We start from the raw sequence: 10,053 nt of genomic DNA on the forward strand, positions 1-10,053 counted from the left end.
CCCTTAAAATGCTACGATTGGTCATTGTTTTCGTTCACTCTTGTGATTTGGCACTGTTCCAATTCACGTTCACGCTGTACAGCTAGTTTGCTTAGTCGACAGAAATTGTGCATGCTGGTACTGTTTGCTCTTCTGCACTCATCACTTAATCCCGAGGGGTGCATATTTTGCCACCATTTCCGCAAAGAAACACTCACACGATTGTAACACTTTTTTTTTTCCTATTTCTAACAGGACTCGCCATTCTATCTTCCTGTTGTGCACGGTTACTACTGAATAAAAAAAAACCTGTTCGCATGTGAAGCTTAGTGCTCCTAGACCATACACCACGGAAGGGACAGTTGCTGGCTGGGTTCGGCTCGACTCCAATTCATCGATCGATGCTTGGCCATACATCGGCAGAATCCCATACATCCGTTCTTGTAACATGTGAAACGGCAGCACAAGTTCGGATCTACGGGTTCCCGCAAATGAGTACTACTACACTGGCTGTGTACGTGTGTGTGCGAATCGAATTTTGGTGTCATTTTTGCAGAGGAGCTAAAAATATTTCTAGTGGAGCGATGGACGGAGTTATGGGAGAGGAAAGGATTTGTTTTCCCTCCTCCGGTCGGCGGGTGAAGGGGGTTGGTAAAATTTCAATCACTATACGAGTAAAATATTCTGTTGTATATGACATAGTAGGGTTTCATCTTACCAAATCTCGTACAGAAATATCCTAATAATCCGATTGGGTGCGAAGCGATGGTGTGCACTGTAACAAAAGAAGAAGAAAAATCATTAGATTAAGCATTCCTGTACAGTCAGTTTAGAAAGCAGGCAATCACAGCTGATTTTCTTGAGCTTTCCATAATATTTGAATGAGATTTATGGTGTGTGTCAGAGTTCAAATGCTGGCGTTTGTTTTTTCTTGGGATGAGTTCGAAAAATAGAGCAAAATTGTCTGAACCACTGTCATTCTATCATCTGGAGCTAGTAGGAAAATCGGGTACGTATAAAGGTAGTGACAGTTTTCTGATCATGAAACTGTGTGAGTGTCAAGCTGTCCAAAATTTGCTCCTTCGTAGTCACTAGTCGCTGTACTGCACATGCTCACTGATGACAACAGAACTGATCCTGCACAATAATTGGATCGAATACCTTCGGATGAACAGAACAAAGAAATCTATATTTTATTCCTTTTTCCGAGTAGACTGAAAAAAGATATGCTTCTTTGAAGATCAAAATTAATTAACAACGTATGTCGATTATCCTTCACTTTTCACTGGTATCCAATATTTAGCATAGGATAGCTTTTCTTTTATAAACAAGAACATTTTCAACTTCTTCAGAATGATACTAACAAGAGTAAAGCTTTAACACTAGAATCTAGCCTCTATCTGTCATTGATACCCTTTAACACTCCAGTTTGATAAATTTTCACACAACACTGTAAAACACTTCTTCTATTTATTTGATACCGAGGAAGATTGGGAAAGCTGTCGAAATTTTTCGCACCGTTGATATTCTCACGCAATCACTCGTGAGAACTATTTGGATGAATTCGGCCTCGTACGCGCACTCACGCGTCAGATTTTTGCACAGTAGAACATTTTCTCCAACATACAAAAACCTTGTTTAAAGGACTTGAGCAAACCCCGTGCAAAAACGTGCACTTTCGCCCCGTCACACGAATCCAATAACTAAATCCTTACCAATTTCCGTACTGTTACAACCGATTTGCTTTACTTCTTCGGGGATTAACTGATTCTGCCCAGCAGCCGAAGAAAATCCGTTTTTCCATCCACCGTTGTCGTCGTCGAACGCCCGGAGAAAAAACCCTTTCTTTCCATCGTAGCGGAGCGCTCTCACGGTTCTGTGAAAAAGTGGCTCTTTGCAACTCCGCGCGACCTCGTTGTGAAAACTCGGGAGCCCGGAAAGGGACGTTTTACCGTTATAGTAGCGGTGTCACACAGCCAGCCTGCCTGCCTATGCCTTCCGAGAGAACGAGAGAGAGAGAGAAACAAACTAGAGAGACAAGAACGCTATGCTTTGTGTTGGATGAAACCTGATGGGAATCGAGTCAAGAGAGGTGGAAATGTGTGCGTCTGCGCGCGTCCCTCTACAGGAAAAGTGCTATTGAGATGGAAAACTGGGAGTATGCTTGTTCTATAGACAGTGAGCTCGCCCAAACGTTGCTTTGAATGAACGGTATGTGTATGTTCAGGACCGATGGGAGCGATATGGAACTGAAACGAGAGAAACTAAGGAAAATCCTTTTTATGCTTGGCAAGACGTTAGATTATGGGAAAAAGAACAAAGCAAGAGAAACCTTGCACTAAAATTTTCGAGAGGAAAACTAGAGAGTGTCAGCTGTCTATGTAGCAGAGAAATGGAAATGATAGTGGTCACATGTGTTAGTCGTGTGAATTTGTAGGAACATGTGACGGCTCACAAAAGGAATAATTGCAGCAATCGTTGTAGACTCCGAAGAAAGATTTTGCTAATGCGGCGAAACACACTAGAATTCACGTTTTTTTTTATCGAGGGGGCATCTTCAAAAGAGACCACTACCGACTTGACCGTGATACTGTCGGATTCTTACTGCAGCTTTTTCGCAACAAAGCCTACCGATTAAACCTAAACCTCTTGCATCTTCCGGGACCACCATTAAGTATTACTTCTTGAGCCCACGATACACGTGTAACGTATTAGACGTAGTATGTATAGAATAATTCGATCGCCAGAAATCGCGACGAGCCCCAGGGCCTACGTTACTGACAGGCCCTTCTGAATACCTACTTATACAAATAATGATTAGAAAAAATGTATGTTTAATCCAAACCTGGACCTGTTGTGGTTGATCATGTTCCTACACTGATAGAATATATTCGTAAATCGCTACGAATTGGTTTCGTACTGACAATTTTCATAAAATCCACAAATTTTTCGTACATATGATGAATCATTCGTAGTTCCATTGAAACACTTTTATTTATTATTACGAGTTTTTCCTGAAATCCACGAAACGACTTTCGTTGGCTTATTACAAAACGGCTTCATTAGGCAATCGAATTGTTCACTGTTATTTACAAAAGACTTAATAATATTTACGAGCACCATTCGTCAAATAGTCAACGTCAAAAGAGCTTCAATAGAGGTAAAATACGGAGTCCTTGTTGCTATATGTCGCAGGATCTCACCGGATGGAACAACACACACTGAATCAGCCCCTTGCTCTTCGGAAATGGCAACTGTGGCCGTCGTTTGGACAACTGATGAATCAATACCGAACGATTGGCAGGTTCCAGCATGACAGCGGCGAAGTAATCCCCCCGCCCGTGCCCCGTAACCTGTTCAATGTTCTTGAAATGATTGATAACAATACGGACGCCGGATTTCCATTCATCTTCCGTAACTTCCATCCACTGGACGGCAGTGGCGATACGTTAATTGTCAACTACTTCGGATTTTGGTGCCTCCGCCAGCAAATCGTCTGTTTTTCGATTGATTGAATTGTTGCCAACATTAGGATTGATCAACAGCAGTCGCTTTCCCGAGGCCACTGCCACTAACTGTTCGGACACCACGAGCGAACGATGTCCCTCGTTTGAATAGTTTGGAGAAACGTGCTGTCGAGACTTCCCATACTGAAAAGAGAAAGATAGGAATTGATAGCTGAGACCAGATTAAAGCAAACACGCTTACTTTTGACCGTCTGATCGTCTGAATCAGTGACCAGATATTCTCCTTTCGGCGTAAAGCTAATGGAACGAATAATATCGGTATGCGGTTGTTAATCAAATTCTGCAGCGTTGGGAACGGTTGCAAACCCCCGGAGATGGAAGTTTTAGAAATAGATATTACAACAAACAGTAACCCGAGTTTATTTACCACGAATACACAAATACAGATCCAAGCACCGTAAGAACCGTTTCCGACTGTATTTGCCGAATTAGGGAATTTCTCGGAGAATTGTACTTTTGAGTGATATTATGCAATTTTCTTTTCCACGGTTCTTCCCCGCGACTGTTCCATTCGGCCAATTCTCGTTTGTTAAATAAATATTCCAGTTGTGGATTGTAGGACTCAGCATGTCCCGGTAGCGGTCTCTTAGAAGCGACAACATGATCATGAATGCGACGCATTTCTTCCTTGATCGGTGTCCCAGACCATGTAGATCTTAGGGCCTTTGCTCAAAGCGACCTGCTTTTCTACCTCGGCACGTGTTTTAATCCAACCCATCTTGAGTGCATGAACAAGGCCAAGGATTTTCAGCTTCTCCGATTTACTTGGCAAAAATGAACGCTTTTGATCCGTAATATTACGAATGGGCATCTTTTCTACTTCTGATGTGAACCACTCAATCCAGGGCTGCAAAGACTAATATTATAAAATTCACTAACGAGCGATAATTTAAAAATTAACCTGATAATCGTCGTACTGATCATCCGGATTTCTCCCAGCCATAATACGCTTCATGAGCCGAACGTCTTCGTCACTCAGCATAATATTTTGACCAGTTTGTGGATTCTTAACTGTTCACCAAAAGTTCGGATCTTCCATCTTTTTCAGGAAACAATCGATGGCATCAGTTTCCGGCAGTTTGGTCAATTTGTTTGCATCTTAATCGTATCCAACGTGTTTATACTCATCGTTCCAGTGCATCGGAATGTTTCCCACAGTGCTCCTTATATCCTTCTCGTCCGATGTATCTCCAGCAGCATACTCGTCCTGGTTCTTGAAGTGCGATTTTTTTTTGATCGCCTGGTCACTTTACTTTCAACCTATGTGCATCCCAAGCAACCAGAAGTTTGGATAATACTTAAAAAGCACACTTTAAAGGTCATATAAAGTTCCTAGCGAACTATCTTCCTAGCTTCTCCGAAACAGGGTAAGGAAAAGCAGATTGGAATGGAGAACATGCCAGTTCCCATGACTCCAAAGAGGATAAGATTCTCGCCAGGAGACGCCAGATCAGGCGGGCTGAAGAGGCTGACGCTCGAAGACGCTGTTGTTGTCGAAGAAACGGACGCCATCCAATAGAGAGAAAGCTGGAGTATCGCTGTAGGTCGGAAGAAAAAACACGGGAAACAGCAAAAAAGTTCCTAGCGAACTTTCGTGCTGCTTAAGCTTTAATGGAACTTGAAAGCTGCTTAAACCGCTATTAGAACATAAAACGTATAGCGAAATTACTTAAAACGAGAAGCTTGTGCAGCTCCCTTATACGAACTTTTGGTTGCTTGGGATCTTACCTCATCCGATTTAAAGAAATCGCTGGCACATTCCTGGCCTGCGGATCTGTTGTCTTTAGACTCGATTTGGGACCGTTCTCATTTTCCGTCTCCAATTCCAATAAGGTAAACGCCCTTCGTTTCCCCGCAAACCAAAAATGACTGAACGCACGTACAAACGACTATCAAAAATACCACGCGATTTCCTGAACCTCTTTCGCTTCCAGTTGATCCAGAATCCGGAGCAATACGGATTCAGTTGAGCCATCGCGAACGTCTCGTTAGTTTTGTATGAAGAAGTTTCATTTTTCTGTACCGCAGCAATGTCAAAATAATATGATATTAAATACGACAACTTTCCTAAGATGAACGAATGAATTCATGCGACCAACGAAATCGTTCGTAATATACACAACCGTTTATTAAAATAAACGAAACATTTCGTTTCATTCACGAAAAATAATGTCGTTATCAACGATTACATTCGTGCAATGTAAACTTCTTCGTACCATAATAAAATCGATTTGGCCACATCGCGATGTTGTAAAATATCGATCCCAAAAGATCGACTGAAAACAATAAGAGGCTAATAAATACGAAAACTTTTCTAAGGTAAACGAAATTAATTCGTGCGACCAACGAAATCGTTCATCATATACATAAACATTTATTGAAATAAACGAATCACGAAATAAATTTAAAAAAAATCGATGTTGCCAAACATCGATCCCATAAAATCGACTGAAAACCATAAGAGGCTAATGAGTACGAAAACTTTGCTAAGATAAACGAAATGAATTCGTGCGACCAACGAAATCGTTCGTAATATACACAAACGTTTATTAAAATAAACAAAACATTTCGTTGAAATTTACGAAAAATAATGTCGTTATCAACGATAACATTCGTGCAGTGTACATTAAATGTGTAAAACTTACGAAAGCTTTCGTTCACCAAGCGGCCATTCTTGATCATGAAATGAACGAAACCTACTGTTTACAATGCACGAAAATACTTCGTTGCAGAAAACGACGAATGAATTCGTGCATTGCATGATCGATTTCATTATATTTACGAATTTATATTATCAGTATAAAGGGTGTCTCACATCAAATGGAATTACGAAAAAGAAACGCTGTAGAAAATAACTCATTGAGCAGAAGTAGTTTAAAGTGTATTGTTTACACTGGATTGTAATCGCTGTCAGTTTTTCGAAAATTGGAAAAAATGGCTTCAAATAGTAACGGACGGCAATATACGGTGGGAAAGTCGCGGACGCGGAAACTATACATACAGACTATGTATTACAGATGCTAACGAAGCCTCATTGCCTCGTCATGGATGATGAGACTTACTGTTTTTCACAGCCCAGTACAAGTTCGATGTCCCGTAGGAAATAAGGAAGCAGAATCTTTCAAAGTATGCCAATAAATATATGATTTGGCAAGCAATTTGCTCATGTGGCAAATAGAGCATCCCAACGAGGTCTAATCTGAGGAAGACATGAAGAAGAAGCGGTTTTCCGTATAGAAGAAGTTGCTGCCAGAACCTAGTAGGAGTTAAGCGTAAGGTGTGAGCGTACGGTTATGGTATTGTAGTTGAATGAAATAAATATGCCAAAAGCTTATTAATGGGTAAAGTTTGTGGACGCGGGAAACAATGTCCATAAGGACATTAAGAAAATGGTCATCAGAATCCGAAAGGTGCTACTGTTTGCCGTGAAGGAGTGTGGCACGGCAACGCGGAGGGCAGATGTTGCTGAGCGAGCATTGGCATCGGCTAAGGCTACTATCTTCCTAGCTTCTCCGAAACAGGGTAAGGAGAAGCAGATTGAAATGGAGAACACGCCAGTTCCCATGACTCCAAAGAGGATAAGATCCTCGCCAGAAGACGCCAGACTAGGCGGGCTAAAGAGGCTGACGCTCGAAGACGCTGTTGTTGTCGAAGAAAAGGACGCCATCCAATAGAGAGAAAGCTAGAGTACCGCTGTAGGTCGGAAGAAAAAACACGGGAAACAGCAAAAAAGAAGGAAGAGCGAAAAGGGGACCAGACGAGGAAAGGAAAACCCTCAGCTTGTCAGAAGGCTGCAAAGGGAGAAACCGTGCTCGTCATAGCTAATGACGCGAAAACGTATGCAACGCTGCTCAAGAAGGTCAGAGAGGATCCGGAGCTAAAAGATTTGGGGGAAAACATGGTAAGAGTCAGGCGTATTCAAAAAGGCGAGATGCTCATCGAGCTGAAGAAGAATTCCACAACTAGCAGCTTGACCTTGTATGAGACAATCACCAAATCAATGGGTGAAAAGGCAGAAGTCCTTAAACCCGGAGATGGCGATTGAGTGCAAAGACCTTGATGAAATCACGACGGAAGACGAGCTGACAGGTGCACTGAACCAGCAGTGTAACCTGGGCGAGGTTATGAAAGGGTTACGGAGGAACTCAGACAGCGATGATTCGTTTACCAGTAACTGCTGCAGACAAGGCATTGGAGGTAGGCAAAGTTACGATTGGATAGTCGAGATGCCCATTGAGAGCCGTCCCACGAGTAAATAAACAAGCGGAGGAATGCTTCAAGTGTTTGGGTTTTGGACATTTAGCAGGGGCTTGAAAAGGCCCAGATGGATCCAGGATGTACTGGAAATGCGGGGAGACAGGCGATCTTACGAGAGACTGCACGTAAAGGCCGAAGCGCTTGCTTTGTACTCTAACGGACGGAAACGACCATCAAAGCTTTAAATGCCCTGCCTACAAGAAGGCGACTGCAGTCCAACGGTAATGGAGATAACCCAGATAAATCACCGCACAGAAACTGTTGTGGCTGTCTACAGCAGAAAATATGTGAGATGTCGCTTTGATCGCAGAACCGTATCAAGTCCCTCCGATATCGGTAACTAGGTAGCGGATAGATCGGGAACAACTACGATATTAGTTATGGGCAGGTTCCCTATTCAAGAAGTGGTAGAACGCTCATACGAGGGTTTCGTGATCGCCAAAATCAACGGTGTCTTCGTGTGTAGCAGTTATGCCCCTCCAAGGTGGACAGTAGAGCAGTTCAGCCTAATGCTGGAGCAGTTGATCGGTCGAAAGCCGGTAGTCATTGGTGGTGACTTCAACGCCTTGGCTGTCGAATGGGGCAGTAGAGTAACCAACACAAGAGGGTGTATCCTGCAGGAAGTTCTAGCAAAATTAAACGTACGATTGTTCTGTTAGCACATTTCGGAGAAACGGGAGGGAATCTATCATCGACGTCACATTCTGTAGCTATTCGTTGACGGCGAACATGGATTGGAGAGTATGCGAAACATATACGCTCCGTTACCATATCGGTCAAAAGAACCCTGCTGCAGTACGGAGAAGGATGACTGATGAGCGAAAGTGGAGGACGAAAGCCTTCAACAAAGACCTCTTCGTTGAGGCACTTCGGCTGAACGACAGGAGCGAGAACGTGGATGCGGCTGACCTAACAAGACGGATTGTGACGGCTTGTGACGCCACAATGCGTTGCGTTGCGTTGTGACGATGATTTTTGCGGATTGCACACTGACTTCATCATGTTTGACTACTGATTATGTAATAAGAATTGCTTAGGAAATGGTAAGTAGGAATTCATACCAATCCGGCCCATATTAAAACCTCAACAGCATGATAGCCATCATTGCCGGCCGCCCCCATCTCCATCGTTCACGGGGAAGGATAAAGGATAAGGTAGACAGGAAGTGTTGATGCTCCACCTACTTAACGGAAGGACGACGATTCATCAGACTCTTCCATAGGTGTCGCGGAGTTGGTAGTTTGGAAGCGTATCACGTCTAGGATTCGCTCCAAGCAAGCGATGCGACCTGCAAAGCATATTTTATTAGGTAGTTGTTTAGTTAGTCTTCGAGTGCACGATCACTCGAAAAAGAGATCTTGTTTAGTTTTTGGTTCTTTTTAAACTCTGGGCAGCCGGCTACCGAGAGTATACTATGTTCCCTAAACAAAAGCAATTTGAACTCCACTCGGCCGACTGTGGGAGTATTGCCTAGAAAAGCTAATCTTATCTGCGTAATGGGCCGGATCACTATTTATTGCAACAGTATTTGGACAGAATTCGCTACTTCTTCTCTACGATATATTTATTACTTGAAAACTACCGAGTGATAACACATTATACAGGCAAAAATAGCGCGAGTTGTTATAAATCAAGGATAGTATTTCTTATTTTCCATATCAGATTGTTTGTGGAATACAAGTATACGAGCGATAATAACGAACCCTGAAGGGAAATATAAAGGATTGTTAACCTGATGCACGGGCTTGTTAGCAATAACGGAGCTTGAAATTAGGTTCATAAAACCAGACGCGGCGAATTTTCAATACGTATTGACCCGTGATCATAGATACTAGTCAGATTATTCGTATTGGGGCTAATTTCCGATCAACTATTCATTTTTACGGCAATGTTTTCTCGACTAGATCTGTTCGCACCCTCTCATTCTGCTACTATCGGCAAAAGGCTGATAGCATCCAGTCGTCGCCGGTCTAAGGACCAAATGTCATCAATAGACTAAGACTCGCGTGGAGGCATGAGATAGGAAACTTGTGAGAATTTTGTTATCCCACCGTTTGACGACCTGTGACGGCTTGTGACGCCACAATGCCACGAAAACTGGAACCACGCAACTTACTGGTAGAACGAAATGCTTTGTACGCTACGCGCTACTTGTCTCAAAGCCATAAGGCGGGCTTAGAGATCAATATCGGAACCAGATAGAGAAGAGCGCAAGGTAGCGTTTCGGGAAGCTAAGGCCGATTTAAAACGGGAGATCGTACTTAGCAAGTCAGATTGCCACAAGGAGCTA

The 10,053-nt window shown here is 42.8% G+C and overlaps 1 pseudogene; it reads right to left on the reverse strand.

Moving 5' to 3' along the window:
- Positions 1 to 3,161: 3,161 nt before the first annotated feature.
- Positions 3,162 to 4,714, reverse strand: LOC131679841 (ribosome biogenesis protein BOP1 homolog; annotated as a pseudogene).
- Positions 4,715 to 10,053: the final 5,339 nt, after the last annotated feature.

Source organism: Topomyia yanbarensis, chromosome 2 (genome assembly GCF_030247195.1).
Source record: "Topomyia yanbarensis strain Yona2022 chromosome 2, ASM3024719v1, whole genome shotgun sequence".
NCBI classification, from domain to species: Eukaryota; Metazoa; Arthropoda; class Insecta; order Diptera; family Culicidae; genus Topomyia; species Topomyia yanbarensis.